This window comes from Cervus elaphus, chromosome 14, assembly GCF_910594005.1.
Source record: "Cervus elaphus chromosome 14, mCerEla1.1, whole genome shotgun sequence".
Lineage (NCBI taxonomy): Eukaryota > Metazoa > Chordata > Mammalia > Artiodactyla > Cervidae > Cervus > Cervus elaphus.
This window is the reverse complement of record NC_057828.1, coordinates 61,904,799-61,925,772: the sequence shown is the minus strand read 5'-3', so window position 1 is coordinate 61,925,772 and position 20,974 is coordinate 61,904,799. Positions and strand designations below refer to the sequence as shown.

The following is a 20,974-nucleotide window of genomic DNA, read 5'->3' as shown; positions in this document are numbered from 1 at the left end:
CACAAACTTCAAACATTATTAATTTAACATAAATCGACCTTAGACTGGCTTTAAGGCTAGGCAAATAATTTAGCATCTTTAACATCTGTATCTCAGATTCTCAAGGATACGTTTTGATGATAAATAACAATATATGCAGAAGTGCTTTAAGGCTTGGCTCAAGAGTCCTGCATAAATTGAAGGACTGTACTACACTGAGGTCTCCAGCCCAATTTAAAATAACCCCAGTGAAATTTACACATTAACTTACAACACAAGGATAGCAATTGTTAATAAACAGTAATCACAGTTACAGTTCTACATAAAGTCCTGTCATTTGAAAGCTAAAAGATCCCACATACCTATTCCTTCTTTTCAAAGTGAGAAATCAAACCTCGGCTGGGTGGGGATGATACTGATACTTGGCCCTAGACTCAAACTGCTGTATCAAGCATTTCTCATTTCCCAGAATTATAAATCCTCACTCCTCCAACCGACGATATGGCCGTTTAAAGGGCTAATAAATCCTTAATGACCAACCATGTCTTGTCCCCTCCACTTTCCCTCCAACATCCTCTACCGTTTCTCGTTTCTCGTCCTATCCAGGAGACCTGCAGGTAACAGAAGTCTGATTAGAATGAAACTCTTATCAGATCTCACAATCAAGGACGCAACTTGACAACTGCTCACGCTTATCAATGGCAACGTTTCGGTTCTCTTTTAATTTGGGGGGCCACAGCATCCGGAAATGAAATCTCAAGCGCAATCCACTTTGCACAACCCTATCGTTTCCGTAAGTTGTGCCCTACTGCGAGCGCGGGGTGCACGACACTGAGGGGACCGCGGACCCCTAAGGCACGGTTACCCTGCCTCCCGCCTCGGGCCTGGAGGTCACTCGCGCCTCACGGCCACGAGGTGGGCCCGCGGGCGCGCGATCCCCCCACCCCGGGCCGCCGCAACGGGCGCTCGGCAGGACACTAGGGCGGCACCGGGGCCAGTCGGCTCTGGGGACGGCGTCCGGGCGCAAGGGTGGGTCAACTCGACAGACCCCCGGCTTCCTGAGGCGCCCCCAGGTAAGGCCCGCGCCTCAGGCGGGCCGAGGAGGCGGCGGCCTCGGTCGCGTCCCTTCAGCCGCTTTTACGACCGGCGGGAGCCCGCTCAGGGCCAATGAGGTGGGGCGCCCGGCCCGGGCCGGTCTCTAAGGCAGCCGCCGCTCGGGGACCGCTCGGGGCACCGGTGCCCAGCCCCTCAGGGAGGCGCCCCGCCCTCAGACGGCCCCCGCCCGGCGCGCGCCACGCACCGCGCCCCGCCCGCGGGCCGGCCCGCACTTTCCCGCCTCGCCTAGCCTCGCCTAGCCTCGCCAGGGGCGGGGGTCGCGCGCCCTCCCAAGCCCCCACGCCGCTCACCTGCAGGGCCCTAGGCTCGCTCCATGGCCGCCCGCGCGGTGCGGTGCGGCGCGGCCCCGGCCGCCCCCGCCGCCTCCGGGGAGGGGCAGCCCCACGCCGCGTTCACCGCCCCCAGCCGCCGCTACTGCGGCTCCCGCCCACCCCTGGCCCGGCCATTCCCTGGCCACCTCTCCCGGCGCTAAGCCGGCGGTCCCACACCCACCCCCCGCCTCCGCGGCTCGCGACTGTTGGTACCGTCCTAGCCTAACGCCTTCCCTGCGGCCAATCCAAGGGCTTCTTCCGCGAGGCTCCGCCCCCCCGCCCCGGTGGGCGGGTCTACTGGACTCACTCCGGACCGCCCTGCTTAACCCTTTGCGTCCCGGGCCGGCCCAGGTTAACTCTCTCGACGCCGACTCAAGCCTCTCCTGCTTCTCTCTGTCGCCCCACCCCGCTTACATAAATTGACCACTCACTAGCCTTCGCTTTCTCTTTCCTGGTTTTCGTGAAGCAGATAGGCAGCCAGGCAGCGGGACTGGAAGCCGCGGTCCCTAAGTTCTGTTTGTGAGAAACAGTTTCCCTCCTTCTTTTACCCATTTTGCCTCCACTTCACTGCTTCTGCCTGTGCAAAAGTAACCTCTTGCCCAAAAGAAGCCAACCTTCCCATCATGAGAGCTCTTCCTTTGGACCAGACAAGAGCTCCCCGCTAACATTTTGCAGCATTTAACAAAAAGTGTGACTAGTTTGCTGCAAGTTTCTGAACGTCTGTCTTTTGCAAAGGACTGTAAGGCCCATGAGGGCAGGGCAGTTGTGCCTGGGTTTCCAATGCCTGACTCAGTAGACTCCCTATGTATGTATAATTTTGTTATGTTTTGACCTTGCTGCCGGACTTGTGAGATTGAAAGCACCAAGTCTTAACCACTGGACTGTCAGGGAACTCCCTCCTTGTAAACAATCTGAACTAAAGATTCTTCCTTTTCTTAAATTGTCTCCTTTCCACTGACTCCATACAGTGCATCCACTGTATAATGTATCTATTCGTTTATTCATCATATACTAAGCTTGGACTTCAGTGTTCCCATCCCTGAAATACTGTAATGCATATTGATCCATGTGAAAAGGTGTGTGATGGGAGAGACGGGGCTGACTCTTCCGGCTTTCAGTTCAGTTCAGTTGCTGGGGTGTGTCCGACTCATGGACTATAGCACGCCAGGCTTCCCTGTCCATCACCAAATTCGGGAGTTTACTCAAACTCATGTCCATCGAGTCGGTGATGCCATCCAACCATCTCATCTTCTGTCATCCCCTTCTCCTCCTGCCTTCAATCTTTCCCAGCATCAGGGTCTTTTCAAATGATTCAGTTCTTCGCATCAGGTGGTTGAAGTATTGGAGTTTCAGCTTCAGCATCAGTCCTTCCAATCAATATTCAGGACTGATTTCCTCTAAGATGGACTGGTTGGATCTCCTTGTTGTCCAAGGGACTCTCGAGAGTCTTCTCCAACACCACAGTTCAAAAGCATCAATTCTTTGGCACTCAGCTTTCTTTATAGTCCAACTCTCACATCCATACACGACTACTGGAAAAACCATAGCTTTGACTAGATGGACTTTTGTTGGCAAAGTAATGTCTCTGCTTTTTAATATGCTGTCTAGGTTGGTCATAACTTTTCTTCTTCCGGCTTTAGAGTTCATTTAAGCAAGGGAAAGAACTCCTTACTGGCTGTGTAATATTGGGCGTGCCACTTGATCTTTCAGAATATTGATTTCTTTATCTGGAAAATGGGAGTTAATCATGGGACCTACTTCACAGGGTTGTTGTGAGAACTACATAAGGAAATGTGTGGGGAGAAGACTTGCAGATTATTGCATAATGTTATTATTCATATGTATATTTATTAAGCACTTAGTATTGGGAGATCTTAGAGGAAAAATTGGTCTTTATACCTGTCCCAGACAATCTAGTTACAGAGGGAGCCCCTTTGCAGAAAGCATGAAATCAGTGCAAGAATGAGTACACTGTCAAATGCCAGAGGAGTTGTATCAGCCTTGCACTGGATGTATTTGAGAATGTTTGGAGGTCATTTTCGACCATGGAAATGAGCTGGGTATTAATGAGAGTCTACCTGATTTCTCTACACAGGAACATTGGTCTGCCTGCAGTCAGCTAATCCTCCTGAACCTTGTTCATTATATCAGGAGATCATAAAGCAAAGGGCAAATCAATGTTCCCTCTAAGAAACTTTGTCCCCAAAGGACTCTTTCTTACCTGTAATGCTGATAAAGACAGCAAGGATGGACTGTCCAACTGGTACTCAGGAGAAGCTCGGTGCATCCAGCAGTCTTAGTTCCCTAATATCTTTAGGGACATTCAGAGAGAAGGGTTTGTGACTTCTCCAGGCAACCCACTCCAGGGCTTAATTTCACATCTATCAAATGCTTCCATCCACCCCGCTGTGCTGCAGGACATACACACTTTCTCCTCTTCTGTCCTGGGTTTGGGGCCTCTGTGTTAAATGTAAAACTGTTCTGTCCCCCAGTGTTCTCTACACTAGGCCCCATTATCCAGGCTCTTTGTGCATGTATGTATAGCACTAGCACCCCAGGTTGTGTTTCTGCCCTCCTCCTGTAATGGGCCTTACTGCCCAGCCAATCAACAGTCAATATGTTCTAGGACTGTGGGGGAAGCAGTCATTTAGGAAGGGGACTCTGCCTTCAAAGAGTTTACACAACTAGTGCACAGGAAGCAGCTGCAAGGAATGCGGAGTACTTAAATTATGCAGCACAGGCTCTGTGATCACTGCAAGAATCGAGGCCCAGGAAGATAGTGTGGGCTGGTATTGCCAGGGAGGGAAGATTGAGGTGAGCAAAATACAAGTGGGAGAAGAAAGGGACAATAAGAACTGAAGTTAGGCAGTGCTATGTGAATTTAAAGACAGACATCCTCAGATGATTCACCATTGGGAGAATTGTTTGTTCCTTCCTCCCTTCCTTTCTTCCTGCATCCTCCTCCCCCCCACCTTTTCTTCCTCCCTCCTTCAACAAAGTTCTACCAAGTGCCAGACACTGAACTAGACCCAGGCCATGCAAGGACCAAGAAGTCCAGGTCCTCATCCTTGAGAAGCTTACTGTCCAGTACGGAGAAACAGACTGGAAGGGCAGGCGGAGCCCCCGTTAGTTAGGTCTGACGCTTTGCCAAGGCTTCTATGATGCTTCTTTCACAACTCACGTGGTATCTTGTGGTTCTAGGTATCTTTGATCACCCCCTTTGCCTCTCTCTCCCCTGTCCTTGAACTGCAAGGCTTTTAAAGACACAGACTGTCTTTATTTCATCTTTATTTCCATCTGTGGTTCTGCCTCACACAGGGTGGCATCTCTGCACTGATGTGTGGAAGTGAGATTGGGTTGAAATCAGAGCGGGGGTGGGGCTGTCCCCCTCCAGCCTAGGGCAGTGCACTTCCCGCAGGATGCCCCCCCCCCCCATCTTCATCCCTGAAAATGTTAACTTATCTCTCAGATGCTGCTTACTCAGGAAGACTTTCATGATTTTTCTAACTGTGCATGTTTTCCTGGGCTTCTGAGTCTCGGTCCTTTGTACTTCTCCTGTGGTATGGTTTGTATTATTGATGTCTTTGGGGGATATGTCTGACCTCGTCCCCTGACGGGTAAACCCTTTGAAGCTGAAAACAGTGTTTTATTCACATCTGTATCTCCCATAGTACACAACGCATGGTAGCTCCTCAACATTTGAAAGAGTTTTAGGAGAGCAAGTCCTGCAGACGTGGAGGATTGGGAGCACTGGAGGTTTCTTTCTTGGCCCCTTCATCGTTGTAAGCATTTCCCTTCAACTCTTTTAGAATTTCCAAGTATCTGACAGTTTGTCAAGCCCTAGGACTCCAAGAACCGCCCAGCAATCCCAGGGTGTAAGGGGAATACTGTCTCAAGGCGCCTGTACACATGAACACAGCACACACTCCTCCTTTTCAGAGCATACACCCACTGTGATGGATCCTGCTGAAACTTACTAGGTCGATTCTGTACCAAGAAATTTGAAGGGAGCAGTCGGAGAGAGCTCACGCGGGTCCAAAGCGCTTGGAGCCTGGGAGGAGGTGGTGGAAGGGCGAGTGAGTCAAGGAGCGGGCATGCTCTGCCTTGCTGCCTCCAGGGTAGGTTTGTTCCCTGCATAGGGCTCTCTGTGGACGCTGCTTCTGCATTTCTTTCCCAACTGGGCAAAGACATCAGTACAACCATACCACAAGAGAGGTACAAAGTACTGAGTCTCATTTTGCCACCAGCTTTGCAGAACTATTTCTAGCCCACCCTTTGCTTACAGCATCGGGACTGCTCATTTAATCCGTCCTGTGGAACCTGGGTCGTGCCCAGACCCACTCAAGTCCCAGCGACAGCATCTCACACACACACACACACACACACACACACCCCCTCCCTTCATTGTCTAGAAATTCAGAATGCATATTAACTGTTTTTGGTTATTTTCTTTCTATACTAGTATTATGGTTTTTATTAAAGAGCAGCTTTATTGAGCTATAGGTTACATACCATAAAACTCACCTGTACAAAGCGTGCAATGGTTTTTGTTACAGTTACAGAGTTGAGCAACCATTATATAATCTAATTTTAGAATATTTTCATCACCCTGAAACTAATATGTGCTATTTTCTCTTTTATTCTAGAAATATATTTATCTAAATACAAATATTTATCTAAACTAAAAATATACTTCATTTTGGTTTTTTAATCTGCTCATTAAAAGCAAAAATAAAAAAACCCATTATGGACAAAGTGAAATTCCTAGAATTATCGAGAATGCAAAGGGGTTACAGCTCACAAAGAGTATTTCACTTAACTGCCGTGTATGGCTGAAACCAGGCTTCCCTGGTGGCTCAGCAGTAAAGAATCTGTCTACCAATGCAAAAGGTGCAAGTTTGATCCCTGGGTTGGTAAGATCCTCTGGAGAAACAAATGGAAACCCACTCCAGTATTCTTGCCTGGGAAATCCCATGGACAGAGGAGCCTGGTGGGCTACAGTCCATGCGACCACAAAATAGATATGACTTAGTGACAAAACAACAGCATGGCTGAAATCATTGAATTACCCAGGCCAAAAATCCATACTTTGTTGGAGTGTGTGCTCTTGAGTGCATGTCCAGGGCCACGTTTTGGAATGTTTTCCAGTTCTTTGGGCCTTTTTCTAATGCCAGTGGGCACTCCAGTGGGTTTGGCAGAGATAACATTGCAGATTCCAAATTGTAAATTCCCACAAGGTAGGCATTTTGTAATGTGCTTAGAATGCTACCACATGCACAGGGATATTTAACACCCCCAGCTTTTTTTTTTTTTTTGCTGTGATGCAAGCTCTTTTATTTTCACTAACTCAATTTAATGCATGAAGTAATTGCATTAATTACTGCATGAGGTAATTACAGCCACATGGAAGCTCTGAGCTCCTCAAACTCAGCTCCCATCACCCATAGGTAATATGCTGAGTTACTTAACAGGTAAGTTAAGCTGAGACTCTTTGAGCCTCTCTCAGGACTAACTCAAGGATGTCCTAAAGCTGCAGTCCTCAATCTGGCCACACACGAATTTTGAAAACATTGCTGTGCCTGCCCCCATCCTCAAATATTTGAATTTAATTATCTTAGGAGGAGGTCCTAGCAAGGGTAGTTTTAAAGAGCTCCTGGCTTACTTTAATTTGCAACCCAGTCTGAGAACCACTGTTCCACTAGTGACTAAGCCAGGATCCTATTAATCAACTGAATTGTATGAAATTGCCATCTTTTTTTTTTTCATTTATTTTTATTAGTTGGAGGCTAATTACTTTACTGAAATTGCCATCTTCAGGGCAGCAAAACCAGCTCAATATCGGCAATTTCATACAATTTAGTCTAATATATATATGCGACAGGTTTTTATTTTCTACAGGGAGGTAGCACTGTCCTTCCAAAGGCATTCACGGAAAACCAGTCATTTCTCTCCAACCCCCATCCTGAAGGTAATAAAGATGTGGCACGAAGCCAATGACCTCTTCTGTCAAGATGCTGCCCCTTGATGGACCAGACCCCCACATATCCTCTTCCAGTGAAGTTAAGTCTTTCAGAAGCCTGGTGCTGCCAGGCATGAAGGGAAATGAGCAAAGTAGGCTGAGGATGAGACAACCAGCGGTTTCCAGGGAACATGAGAGAAAGACTCTGTCCCTCCTTCAAAGTCATTTATGTTTAAGAATTTTTTTTTTTTTTTTACTGTTTTGTAATTTCTTTTATTTATTTATTTGCTTTTGGTTGCATTGGGTCTCTGTTGCTACTCCTGGGCTTTCTTTAGTTGCAGCGAGCAGGGGCCACTCTTCGTTGCGGTGCAAAGGCTTCTCATTGCAGTGACATCTCTTATTGCAGAGCGCAGGCTCTAGGTCATGCCGGCTCAGCAGTGCAGCTCGTGGGCTCCAGAGTGTGGACCCAATGCTCCATGGCATGTGGAACCTTCCTGGACCAGGGATTGAACTTGTGTCCCCTGCATTGGCAGGTGGATTCTTAGTCAATTGCACCACCAGGGAAGTCCAAAAAGATATATTTTCAGTACAGGGCAAGCCAAATAAAACATGGGTGGGGGAAATCTGGTGCTCAGGCCTGCAGTTTTTGTGACCCTGTCCTGGAAGGCAGATGTTCCTGGAAGAGGGAGGTGGCCCAGGACAGAGGAAGACAAGATACTGGACGCAGCGGGCCTAGGATCCCAGGGAGAAAGCAGCCAGCAGCTCACTGGTGTGCCCCAGGGGACCCTGTAGGAGAAATGGGGAGGCAAGACATGTTGGCACAGGGGACCCCTTGGGGGAGGGAGCACAGGGGACCCATGAGAGGACTGTGCAAGCATTCTCAGAGAGGTTAGCAAACGGCTGGCAGATGTGGTACTACCGGGATAGCATTTTTTTCTATGGCCATGCACAAGAAAAGGGGGGGGGGGAAACAGTTTAAGACATTCTCTGACCTGTTTCTCCTTTGGCATTCTGGTCTTTGTTCACTGTGGCGACCACTCACCCAAATCTGAAGTACCCACTCTCCTAGAAGCGTTATTCTCACCCACCTCCAGTCAGTACTAAGTTTTGCCAACCCGGGTTTCCTAAAGACTCCTCAAATCCAGCTCCTTCCCTCAAGCCTCACCCCTGCAGCTCCTGTTCAGGCTCCTTTTTCTCCCTGCTGGATTATGGCAGCATAATCCTTTCCAACCTCTCTGTCTCTGATCTTTCCACCTTAACCCCTTGCTACCTGTTCCAGAATATCCACATAGAAAGCCCCATCTGGAAAGATCTTTCCGAAAGGAAATCTGGGGACCTCTCTGGTGGTCCAGTGGCTAAGACTCCATGCATCCAATGCTGGGGGTCCTGGGTTCGATCCCTGGTCAGGGAACTAGATCCCATGTGTTGCAACTAAGAGCAAAGATCCCATGTGCTGCACCTGAGACCCAAGCAGCCAAATAAATAAATATTTTAAAACAAAACAAATTATATACCTACCTGCTTATAAACTTTCAGTTACCTGCAGATGAAAGCCCAAGGTTCTCAGCAGAGCATATAGAACCTCAGGGCTGGGAGTCACAGCCTTCTTGCACAGACTCATCAGCCTTCTTGGCCACACATTTTATGTTCTAGAAATGCGGAACTGTGTAAAGCTCTCCTGCATACTCCCTGCTAGTTCATGCCTATGTGCTTTTGTTCAAATTGTTCTCCATCTGGGATTCCCTTCCTACCTTCCTCCAACCTTACTCGTCCATAAAATGTCATCTTTAAGGAAAAGCTAAGTACCCCATCACTCAGCTCGCCTAGGCCTCTGCACATCCCTGTATATTATAGTGACTGAAGGTCTTTCTTCTGTTTAAAATACAGGGATTTACTGTACATTTCCCTCTGAACTTTGGATACATCCTATAAATTTTGGTATCTTGCATTTTGTTTTCATTTTCTAATTCCCCTTGTGATTACTTCTTTGATCTACTGGTTTTTTAGGAGTGCATTGTTTAATTTCCACATGTTTGTGAATTTCCCAAATTTCCTTCTGTTATTGATTTCTAATTTCATTCCATCGTGGTTATAAAACATACTTTGTGTGACTTTAGTTTTTTTAAATCTCTGAGGCCTGTATTATAGTCTAATACATGAGCAGTCTTAGAATGGTTCTATTGCACTTGAAGAGAATGCATGTCCTGCTTTTTGTTGGGTGGTGTGTTCTATAGGTCTCTACTTCTAGTTGGTTTTTAACATTGTTCAAGTTTTCTATTTTCTTATGGATATTCTGCATAGTTATTTTATCCATTATTGAAAATAGGTATGTATTAAAGTTGTGGCTTCCCTGGTGGCTCAGCAGTAAAGGATCCACCTACAATGCAGGAGATGCAGGTTTGATCTCTGGGTCGGGAAGATCCCCTGAAGTGGGGCATGGCAATCCACCCCCGTACTCTTGCCTGGAGAAGCCCATGGACAGAGTAGCCTGGCAGACTATGGTCCCTGGGGTCTCTAGGAATCAAACACAACTAATGCAGCTGAGCACACAGGCACGCATGTATTAAAGTCACTATTCTTGTTGAATTGTCTGTTTTTCTTTCAATTCTGTCAGTTTTTGCTTTATGTATTTTGCAGCACCATTATTAGGTGCATGTGTGGTTTTAATAGTTAATCTTCTGGATGACTTAATCCTTTATCTTCCTAAAATGTCCTTCTTTGTCTCTAGCAACATTTTTTTTTTAAAGTCGGTTTTGTCTGATATTAGTGTAGCTACCCAAACTCTTTTTGATTACTCTTTGTATGGAATATCTTTTACCATCCTTTCTCTCTTTTAAATCCATCCTGTCAGTATTTGCCTTTTAATTAGAATATTTAATCCAATTTATGTACAAATAAGGTAGGATTTGTTTGCTATTTTGATATTTGTTATCTCTGTGTCTTGTGACTTCTTGTTCCTTTACTCATCCATTAATGCCTTCTTTTGTGTTAAATCAGTATTTTCTAGCATACCATTTTTTAATTCCCTTGTTTCTTTTACTATGTATTTTTGAGTCATTTTCTTTGTGATTTCCCTGGTGATAACAATTACCATCTTAATTTATAACAGTTCAGTTCAGTCGCTCAGTCATGTCCGACTCTTTGCGACCCCATGAATCACAGCACGCCAGGCCTCCCTGTCCATCACCAACTCCTGGAGTTTACTCAAACTCATGTCCATCGAGTCGGTGATGCCATCCAGCCATCTCATCCTCTGTCGTCCCCTTCTCCTCCTGCCCCCAATCCCTCCCAGCATCAGGGTCTTTTCCAATGAGTCAACTCTTTGCATGAGGTGGCCAAAGTATTGGAGTTTCAGCTTCAGCATCAGTCCTTCCAATGAATATTCAGGACTGATCTCCTTTAGGATGGACTGGTTGGATCTCCTTGCAGTCCAAGGGACTCTCGAGTCTTCTCCAACACCACAGTTCAAAAGCATCAATTCTTCGGTGCTCAGCTTTCTTCACAGTTCAACTCTCACATCCATACATGACCACTGAAAAAACCATAGCCTTAAAAAAAAAACAAAAAAAAACACCATAGCCTTGACCAGATGGACCTTTGTTGGCAAAGTAATGTCACTGCTTTTTAATATGCTACCTAGGTTGGTCATAACTTTCCTTCCAAGGAGTAAGCATCTTTTAATTTCATGGCTGTAATCACCATCTGCAGTGATTTTGGAGCCCAAAAATTTATAACAGTGTAGTTCAAATTAATGCCAACTTTAATATAGTACATGAAGCTTTGCACCTATATAGCTTCTCCTTTCCTCTGTGCTCTTTTGTTATATAAGCTAAATCTTTATGCATTGTGTGTCAATCAGTACATATTTATAATCATTACTTTCTTCTTCTTATATTGAAATCATCTATTTCTCACACTGACTGAAAGCTCTTTGAGGGTATGGGCTATGTTTTACTCTATTTGTATACCGAGAAACTGGTAGAGTGTCTGGTACACAGTAGTTGCTCAATAAATATATGTTGACTGAAAATAAAGTGAATGGAACACTGAATATGTAAACTGAGACTATAGAACTTTTACAAGATCACTGAATAAGGATGCATAGTTTGAACTAAACTCACATCGTCATTAATTATGATGTTTATATACATGTTTAGGAAAGTCACTTATTATTAAGTTATTCTCAGGCAATTCCATTTGTTTAGCTCTCAGAAAGTATTGCATTTCATTGTGTTAGTCACTCAGTCATGTCCAATTCTTTACAACCCCGTGGACTGTAGTCAGCCAGGTTCCTCTGTCCATGGGATTCTCCAGGCATGAATACTGGAGTGGGTTGCCATTTCCTTCTCCAGGGGATCTTCCTAACCCTGGGCTCAAACCCAGGTCTTCTGCATTGCAGGCAGATTCTTTACTGTCTGAGCCACGAGGGAAGCCCTATGAAAGGAGTGGTTCCATATAGAGAATTGATTGTGGGTGGCCCTTCTTAGTATCTGCTTGGTGCTCATGTCCTGGGTTGGGAGGGTAGTGCAGATGGATTACTCCCTGGTTAGGTCAGTCAGGTGGGAGGGGAGGAGAGGGAGAGAGAGAGGGGAGGAGAGGAAGAGGAAGGGAGGAAAAAGGGTGTCAGAAGGATGGAGAACCGCTTTGAGAATGTTGCTTCAGAAAAGTGCTTACAGAGGGAAGCAAACCAACCTCAAAAGGGAAAACCTTTCATAATAACAGTTGGGCAACATTACCTAATGTCAGCAATAGAGCAGTTCAATGTCCTTTCAGGGACCTCAAAGTAATTAAGTTTCATGCAAGAATGTACTGACTTTGGATTTGGTCCAGTCTCCTCGTGTTACTGATGTAGAAACAGGTCTGGAGTTGGGGTAAGTTGCCCACAGTAACACAACTGGTTAGAGTAGAATTGGAACTAGAGGTTGGATTTCAACACCAGTTCTCCCTCCTGGTACCCAATGGATGGAGTTGTCTGATTAATTAGGACCACCTTCTCACCTTGCCTAGTCCTCCCTATCAGGAAAGAGCTATAGCTCTCTGGATCTGGCTAGTGGTGTCTTTCACCTACATGTATGACTCTTACTTATATGGGGTGGACACTACTGGCTTTCCATTCTATAGTCCTTCTTTCACGCTTCCCGCTGCTTTCAGCCTCTGGCAGGGGCTGGACATGCCCAAAGTTGTTTTCCCAGCTTCCCATGCTGCTAGAACAGGGACATATAACCAATCCCAACTGATGGGACCTGAAGAGAAATTATCTGGAGAGTTCCTAGAGATTATCCTCCTTACTAAAAAGAGAATGACAAGGAAAAATGCCCAACTTCCTGCCTTGGGATGTGTCTCTCTGAAGAGGTTAGTATGCAACCTGGCAGCAACTTTATAACCATGAGGGTGGAAGCCTAAAAACAGGGCCAACCATCTGAAGAAGGCAGAAAGGAAGCATAGAAAGTGCCAGATGATTTTCTCCCCTATTTTTAAAGTCCTAAAGATATCATATAAGTAGAAGATTATAGGCATATAGCTCCATGAAATTTCACACACTGAACATACCTATTTAACCAGCATCTTCTAATCACTATCTCCCACAAAGTTAGACACTATCCTGATCTCTAACATCATAGACAAGTTTACCTACTTTTGTGCCTTGTGTAGATGGAACCTGATTGGATCCTGACTGATACGTCCCTTTTTGGCTGCTCTGGATTTAATGTTTGTATAAAATGGTGTGGTTTAGATTTCTGACTCATCAGAAATCCACCAGATGCAATCGAAATATTAAAGCAATTCAGCCACTCACAGAACCAGCCATGAAGTCTGAAATGTTTTCAGGGCATCAGAATTAGCAACCTCTACCTTCTTAAATTCTATGAACTGGTATGTGGTATACTTTCTCTGGGATAAGTTCTTCCCTTAAGCTAATATGACTTTGTCTCTTAGAAACCCAAAGTCCTGGTTGTATTCCATTCCAGGATATAACACTGGAACATGCTTAGTCGCTCAGCTGTGTCAGACTTTTTGTGACCCCATGGACTGTAGCCTGCCAGGTTCCTCTGTCTGTGGGATTTCCCAGGCAAGAATATTGGAGTGGGTTGCCATTTCTTTCCCCAGATAAGTCCTTTTTTGAATGCACGGTATTCTTCTGTGTCTGGTGTACTTCATTTAACAGTTTGTGAGATTCATCCATGTTGTGTGTGGCTACAGGTCATTCACTCTCACTGCTGAATAGAATTCCATTGGGAGAATATGCTACAATTTATTTATCCATTTTTACTCTTGGTAGACATGGGGATAGTTTCCAGATTTTGACTGTTGTAAGTAATGCTGCCATAAGCATTCTTCTGTCAAGAGGAACGCTTGGGTTACCTAGGAGTGGACCCACTGGGTTATCAGGCATGCTCACGTCAGACTTAGTGCCGGTTTTCCAAAGGCATGGTATCAATTTAAATGCACACCAGCAGCGCATGAGTGGCGATAGCCGCACATTCTTGCCACCTGGAACCTTTCTGAGCCACTGAATTGGCCTGACCTGAACTGTCTGCTTCCAACTGAGAGTGTCTGAGCAGTGACCAGTCAACTCTCTGTTATGTGCAGCCCAGAACTTTCCAACTAAGGCACTCTACAAGGGTAGATCCTGTGCTTTGCTCTGAAAGGCATCTTTCCTTAAAGGCCAACCACTTTCTGACCTGGTGGGTCACCCACTGCCCTGGCTGAGGCCAGTTGGAGCAGGGCCTTATTGTTTCTTTAGGGAGTGACACCACCCACCCAGATCCTTATTTCTTTCCTAGACTACTGCAATACTCTGCTAATGGATTCTCTCATCTGAGTATCTCCCTACTCCAGTGTATCCTCATATATTGCCACATATACCTCCTGAGGTCTCTTGGATAGTCTAAAAACAACTGTAATTGTTTTGTTTTTGTTTTTTGTTTTTGGATAATCCACTTAATTATCCAAGAATACAAGGAAAGGATTCTTTGCTAACAGCCAACTAATCACCCAGTAGAGTAACTGCCGTTATTGAGAACTCATTTTGTCCGCCAAGCCCCGTGCTAAGGGCATCCCAGATATTACCTCACTTTTTTCCTCACAATAATCTTAAAAAAGACCTTTGTGCCAGTTATCAGTTTACGGCTCCTCAGCTCCAATATACCCTTCATCGCGTGCTCTGAAAATCATATTTCACCTTTTAAATATTTTTCTTTTAACATGGCGGCAGCATGTTAGGCCCTGTCAGTAGAGGGCGCCAGAGCGACACTGCAAGGAGGAGGGGGCTTTCCTTCTCTGTTCTAACGTGCCCCTGGCAGATGGCCAGGCTCCTGCAGCGCAGAGCAGCCAGGGGCTTCCCCCAGTACCCCTTCTGGTGTCTCTAGTGAGACCCTTTTCCATAAACGTCTTTTTTCTAGCACTCTGGCAGGGGAGTGGTGGGAGTGGGGGTGGCGTTCAAGCAAGTCCCTGCTTCCTTGGTTCTTTACCTCAGCCGGAGAGGGTGGTTACTGCTATTTTTGCATTTTACACAGTTGTCTTCACTTTCTACTAGCCGGTCCTTCCTTAGTCCAACCCACTTCTATAGTTAATAAGTCTTTCAAATTACTGTGTGTTTCTATTTCCTGACTGGACCCTGATGGATATAGTGCTTTTCTGATTACCTCCCCCCTCCTTTTTTAAGGTTCAGTTCAGTTCAGTTCAGTCACTCAGTCGTGTCCGACTCTTTGCAACCCCATGAATTGCAGCACGCCAGGCCTCCCTGTCCATCACAAACTCCCTGAGTTTACTCAAACTCATGTCCATCGAGTCGGTGATGCCATCCAGCCATCTCATCCTCTGTGGTCCCCTTCTCCTCCTGCCCCCAATCCCTCCCAGCATCAGGGTCTTTTCCAATCAGTCAACTCTTCGCATGAGGTGGCCACAGTACTGGAGTTTCAGCTTCAGCATTAGTCCTTCCAATGAACACCCAGGACTGATCTCCTTTAGGATGGACTGGTTGGATCTCCTTGCAGTCCAAGAGACTCTCAAGAGCAGTCTTCTCCAAAACCACAGTTCAAAAGCATCAATTTTTCGGCGCTCAGCTTTCTTCACAGTTCAACTCTCACATCCATACATGACCACTGGAAAAACCATAGCCTTGACCAGATGGACCTTTGTTGGCAAAGTAATGTCTCTGCTTTTTAATATGCTATCTAGGTTGGTCATAACATTCCTTCCAAGGAGTAAGCGTCTTTTAATTTCATGGCTGCAGTCACCATCTGCAGTGATTTTGGAGCCCCCAAAAATAAAGTCTGACACTGTTTCCACTGTCTCCCCATCTATTTCCCATGAGGTGATGGGGCCAGATGCCATGATCTTAGTTTTCTGAATGTTGAGCTTTAAGCCAACTTTTTCACTCTCCTCTTTCACTTTCATCAAGAGGCTTTTTAGTTCCTCTTCACTTTCTGCCATAAGGGTGGTATCATCTGCATATCTGAGGTTATTGATATTTCTCCTGGCAATCTTGATTCCAGCTTGTGCTTCTTCCAGGCCAGCGTTTCTCATGATGTACTCTGCATATAAGTTAAATAAGCAGGGTGACAATATACAGCCTTGATGTACTCCTTTTCCTATTTGCAACCAGTCTGTTGTTCCATGTCCAGTTCTAACTGTTGCTTGCTGACCTGCATACAGGTTTCTCAAGAGGCAGGTCAGGTGGTCTGGTATTCCCATCTCTTTCAGAATTTTCCACAGTTTATTGTGATCCACACAGTCGAAGGATTTGGCGTAGTCAATAAAGCAGAAATAGATGTTATTTTGGAACTCTCTTGCTTTTTTGATGATCCAGCGGATATTGGCAATTTGATCTCTGGTTCCTCTGACTTTTCTAAAACCAGCTTGAACATCTGGAAGTTCTCGGTTCACATATTGCTGAAGCCTGGCTTGGAGAATTTTGAGCATTACTTTACTAGCGTGTGAGATGAATGCAATTGTGCATTAGTTTGAGCATTCTTTGGGATTGCCTTTCTTAGGGATTGAAATGAGAACGGACCTTTTCCAGTCCTGTGGCCACTGCTGAGTTTTCCAAATTTGCTGGCTTATTGAGTGCAGCACTTTCACAGCATCATCTTTCAGGATTTGAAATAGCTCAACTGGAATTCCATCACATCCACTAGCTTTGTTTGTAGTGATGCTTTCTAAGGCCCACTTGACTTCACATTCCAGGATGTCTGGCTCTAGGTGAGTGACCACACCATTGTGATTATCTGGGTCGTGAGATCTTTTTTGTACAGTTCTTCTGTGTGTTCTTGCCACCTCTTCTTAATATCTTCTGCTTCTGTTAGGTCCATACCATTTCTGTCCTTTATTGAGCCCTTCTTTGCATGAAATGTTCCCTTGGTATCTCTAATTTTCTTGAAGAGATCTCTAGTCTTTCCCATTCTGTTGTTTTCCTCTATTTCTTTGCATTGATCACTGAGGAAGGCTTTCTTATCTCTCCTGGCTATTCTTTGGAACTCTGCATTCAAATGGGAATATCTTTCCTTTTCTCCTTTGCTTTTTGCTTCTCTTCTTTTCACAGCTATTTGCAAGGCCTCCTCAGACAACCATTTTGGCTTTTTGCATTTCTTTTCCATGGGGATGGTCTTGATCCCTGTCTCCTGTACAATGTCATGAACCTCCATCCATAGTTCATCAGGCTGTCTATCAGATCTAGTCCCTTCAATCTATGCATCACTTCCACTGTATAATCGTAAGGGATTTGATTTAGGTCATACCTGAATGGTCTAGTGGTTATCCCTACTCTCTTCAGTTTAAGTCTGAATTTGGCAACAAGGAGTTAGTGATCTGAGCCACAGTCAGCTCCCAGTCTTGTTTTTGCTGACTGTATAGAGCTTCTCCATCTTTGGCTGCAAAGAATATAATCAATCTGTTTTCGGTGTTGGCCATCTGGTGATGTCCATGTGTAGAGTCAATAACTTTTTATTTTTTGTTTAGTTGTCATTATTATTATTTCAGTCCAAAAACCTCTGCCAGTTGCTTATATCTACTCTCTGTAAGCACAGACGTATTCGTTATTTCAACAGTTTCACCGTCTTTAAGCAGTCTTTCCTTGGAGCCTTCTGATTCATTCCTACACAGATGTTTTACTTGGTCTCCTTCAACTTCAGCTTGGGAAACTCCCTGGACTCCCAAGGCGGGAATCACTCATCCACATTCTTCCAAATTTTGTCATTTTCTCTTTTTTTCCCCTATCTTTGCAAGGGTATGCCTTTTTTTTTTTTCTTTTTTACAATTTATAGTCCTTTTAATAGTGTTTTATTCATACTACTACGGAGGGTAATTAGTAGTTATGTATTATGTAAGGCATTCATACTTTATTCATATTAAATTATTGATGTGTACATTTTTAAACCTTTTGTCAGTGCTCCGTTGACTAGATACTGTTTGCAGAGAACTAAATTATTATAAGGACCATGATTTCAGAGATCAAAAACTCAAGGTGATTACTTCACTTTGAGTGACTTTTAAAGATAACCACTTCCCTACCAAATAAATGGAACTGAGTACTATGTCTTCTTGGTGGTTTTGTCGCTAAGTCGTGTCTGACTCTTGCGACCCCATGGACTGTAGCCTGCCAGGCTCCTCCGTCCATGGGATTTTCCAGGCAAGAATATTGGAGTGGGTTGCCGTTTCCTTCTCCAGGGTATGCCTTTTAAAATACCCTTTGGAAAAAAAAAAAAAAAAAAAAATACCCTTTGAGGTCCCAGTTACCAAGCCAGGTTTAGTCTTATTTTAAAGCAAATTTTCATTTATGTGTTATCCTTTTTAGAGACTTTGTACTTATTAATGTTATTGCTAAGTTTCTAGTAAAGAGCTTACTTCATTTAGGGAAAACAAACCCTTTTATTGTTGTTTTAGCAGGGTTTGGAGAGGAGCCAAAATAGCATATACATGTGTTTATTTCTGCTGTCTTTACCCAGAATCCCCTGCATATATTCTTTTGAAATCCACTTTTTATTTTTAACTTAACAGTAGGTCATGAACAACTTTTCACACTATTTTATATTCCTTTATTAAATTTTCTTAAATTACTAAAAAATTTAAAAATATCTTTTGTATCCTCTCCTGATGGTATGCTATAATTTATTTAGCGGGTTTCCCTGTGATGGACATTTAGGTTGTTTGCATTTGTTTGCTCCTGAGAAATTTGTATAAGGGTTGGGGTGCAGATCTGCATAGCAGAGATGGGGGTGTTCACCCAGTACCCTGGCAGTCCTAACCCAGAGACCTTTTGTCATGACCACAGCACAGGTATATTCCCAGGGGCTCTGGAGAACTCATAAATGACTGGAATTGTCTTCTTTGATCACCCATCCCACTGCCAAGGGCAGAGCATCCAGACCACCCTCTTCGCTTGTTCTTATTGTTTAGTCACTCGGTCATGTCTGACTCTTTTGTGACCTCATGGACTCTAGGCCGCTAGGCTCCTCTGTCCATGGGATTTCCCAGGCAAGAATGCTGGAGTGAGTTGCCACTTTTGTTTCCTTCTCCAGGGGATTTTCCTAACCCAGGGATTGAAACCGCATCTCCTACTTTGCAGGCAGATTTTTTACTGCTGAGCCACCCTCTTAGCTCAGCTCAATCCAGTTGCTCAGTCGTGTCTGACTCTGCAACCACATGGACCGCAGCACACCAGGCTTCCCTGTCCACCACAAACTACAGGAGCTTGCTCAATCTCATGTCCATCGATTTGGTGATGCCATCCAACCATTTTATCCTCTGTCGTCCCCTTCTCCTCCTGCCTTCATTCTTTCCCAGCATCAGGGTCTTTTCCAGTGTGTCAGTTCTTCGCATTAGGTGGCCAAAGTATTGGAGCTTCAGCTTTAGCATCAGTCCTTTCAGTGAATATTCAGGGGACTGATTGCCTTTAGGATTGACTGGTTTGATCTCCTTGCTGTCCAAGGGAGTCTCAAAAGTCTTCTCCAACACCACAGTTCAAAAGCATCAGTTCTTCAGTGCTTAGCTTTCTTTATAGTCCAACTCTCACATCCATACGTGACTACTGGAAAAGCCATAGCCTTGATTAGATGGACCTTTGTTGGCTAAGTAATGTCTCTGCATTTTAATATGCTGTCTAGGTTGGTCATAGCTTTTCTTCCAAGGAGCAAGCATCTTTTAATTTCATGGCTGCAATCACCATCTGCAGTGATTTTGGAGCCCAAGAAAGTAAAATCCATCACTGTTGCCATTTTTTCCCCATCTATTTGCCATGAAGTGACCTTCTTAGCTAGCTGCCTGCTAATCAACAGCTTGACCAAGAAAAGGGCAAGAGCATGACAAGCTGTTCTTTATTTCCAACTTGTCTTCAGTTTTTCCTTCTCCCATTTAACTCCTAATTTGCCTCTGATATATGAAACATCTGCTATTGGTTTCCCTTACATATAAGTAAATAGTGTGGTCCTAATTAAATTTCTGTCTTTTGAGTTAGTATTTGATCCTATTACCTATAGTGTTTCAGTGCTTATTCTCCTGGACAAATTGATGTGCTCATCCAGGACTGTTTTCCATGGATAAGTGAGGCCCCGTCTAACTGCTGGGTCGCTCTGGATTCTGTGCCACCACTGTGGCTCATCTGACTTTAGCACGGAAGGGTGGGATAGAACAATTTTTAGCATCTCTGGTTATAAAATGCACCAAATAATGACATAATTACACAGAAATAAATATGGGATGCTCGATGAAAAACTAAGTTGTGGAGAAACTTACAAGGAAAATAAAAGTGATTTTGACTCTTCAAGTCTTTACCCTCCTCCATACATAAACACAGACAGGCAATTCACAAGTAAATGCAAGGTTTTCAACATCCAACAGTTTGGAGTAATGAAAAAAAAAAGGCCCGAAGTAAAACACTGTACACAGTGCCTTTCCTTGTCCTTTTTAAAACTCGAAAGAGGCTCAGGCAACAACATTCTCCTTCTGAGCTGAAACCCACAGGGGCTGTGGCTGCTCTGGGACAGTGTTCCTTTCATGAACTGTGAGCGAAGACTGGGCTTATTCATAGAACTTGCTGGGCAGTCAGACCACAGTCTTCCTGGGCTGCTGCTTGTGAACCGTTCAGTGGTGTAGGCTGAGCCTCGATGGCATCGCTGACCTCCAGGGGGCGACATGGGGTCTGCTTCTGAAGCAGCCTGCTCTGCTCTTGTCTTTTCTCTTCGCTTCGGAAGCTGCCTGGGGAAGGGATGGTCTTTACTATCAGGTCAGATCGTTGCTCTCCATAGTCAGGCTTCCTTCTAACCTGCGTTTCCTGAGCTTCATGCATGTGCAGGGCCCTGGGAACAATATAGAGTGCCAGTCCGGTGGGGAGATAGACACGTACAGCCAGAATCACAAGACTGCCTTTTCACGCCCCTTGCTCAGATAACGAACTCCTGTTCATTGGAGGGACTGATGTTGAAGCTGAAACTCCAATACTTTGGCCACCTGATGCGGACAGCTGACTCATTTGAAAAGACCCTGATGCTGGGAAAGATTGAGGGCAGGAGGAGAAGGGGATGACAGAGGATAAGATGTTTGGATGGCATCACTGACACAATGGACATGGGTTTGGGTGGACTCCGGGAGTTGGTGATGGACAGGGAGGCCT

The 20,974-nt window shown here is 45.0% G+C and overlaps 1 protein-coding gene across 5 annotated transcripts in view; it reads right to left on the bottom strand.

Annotated features, from left to right (window-relative positions):
* Positions 1-1,538, bottom strand: part of FAM20B (FAM20B glycosaminoglycan xylosylkinase) — a 43,582-nt gene extending 42,044 nt beyond the window's left edge. For 3 of the 5 annotated variants that reach the window (XM_043922966.1, XM_043922969.1, XM_043922970.1), the window contains exon 1: positions 342-508. The gene's annotated coding sequence lies outside the window, so the exon portion shown is untranslated. Of the gene's footprint in view, positions 1-341; positions 509-1,385 lie in introns of those variants that run through there. The other 2 variants (XM_043922968.1, XM_043922967.1) reach the window with 2 other exon arrangements.
* Positions 1,539-20,974: the final 19,436 nt, after the last annotated feature.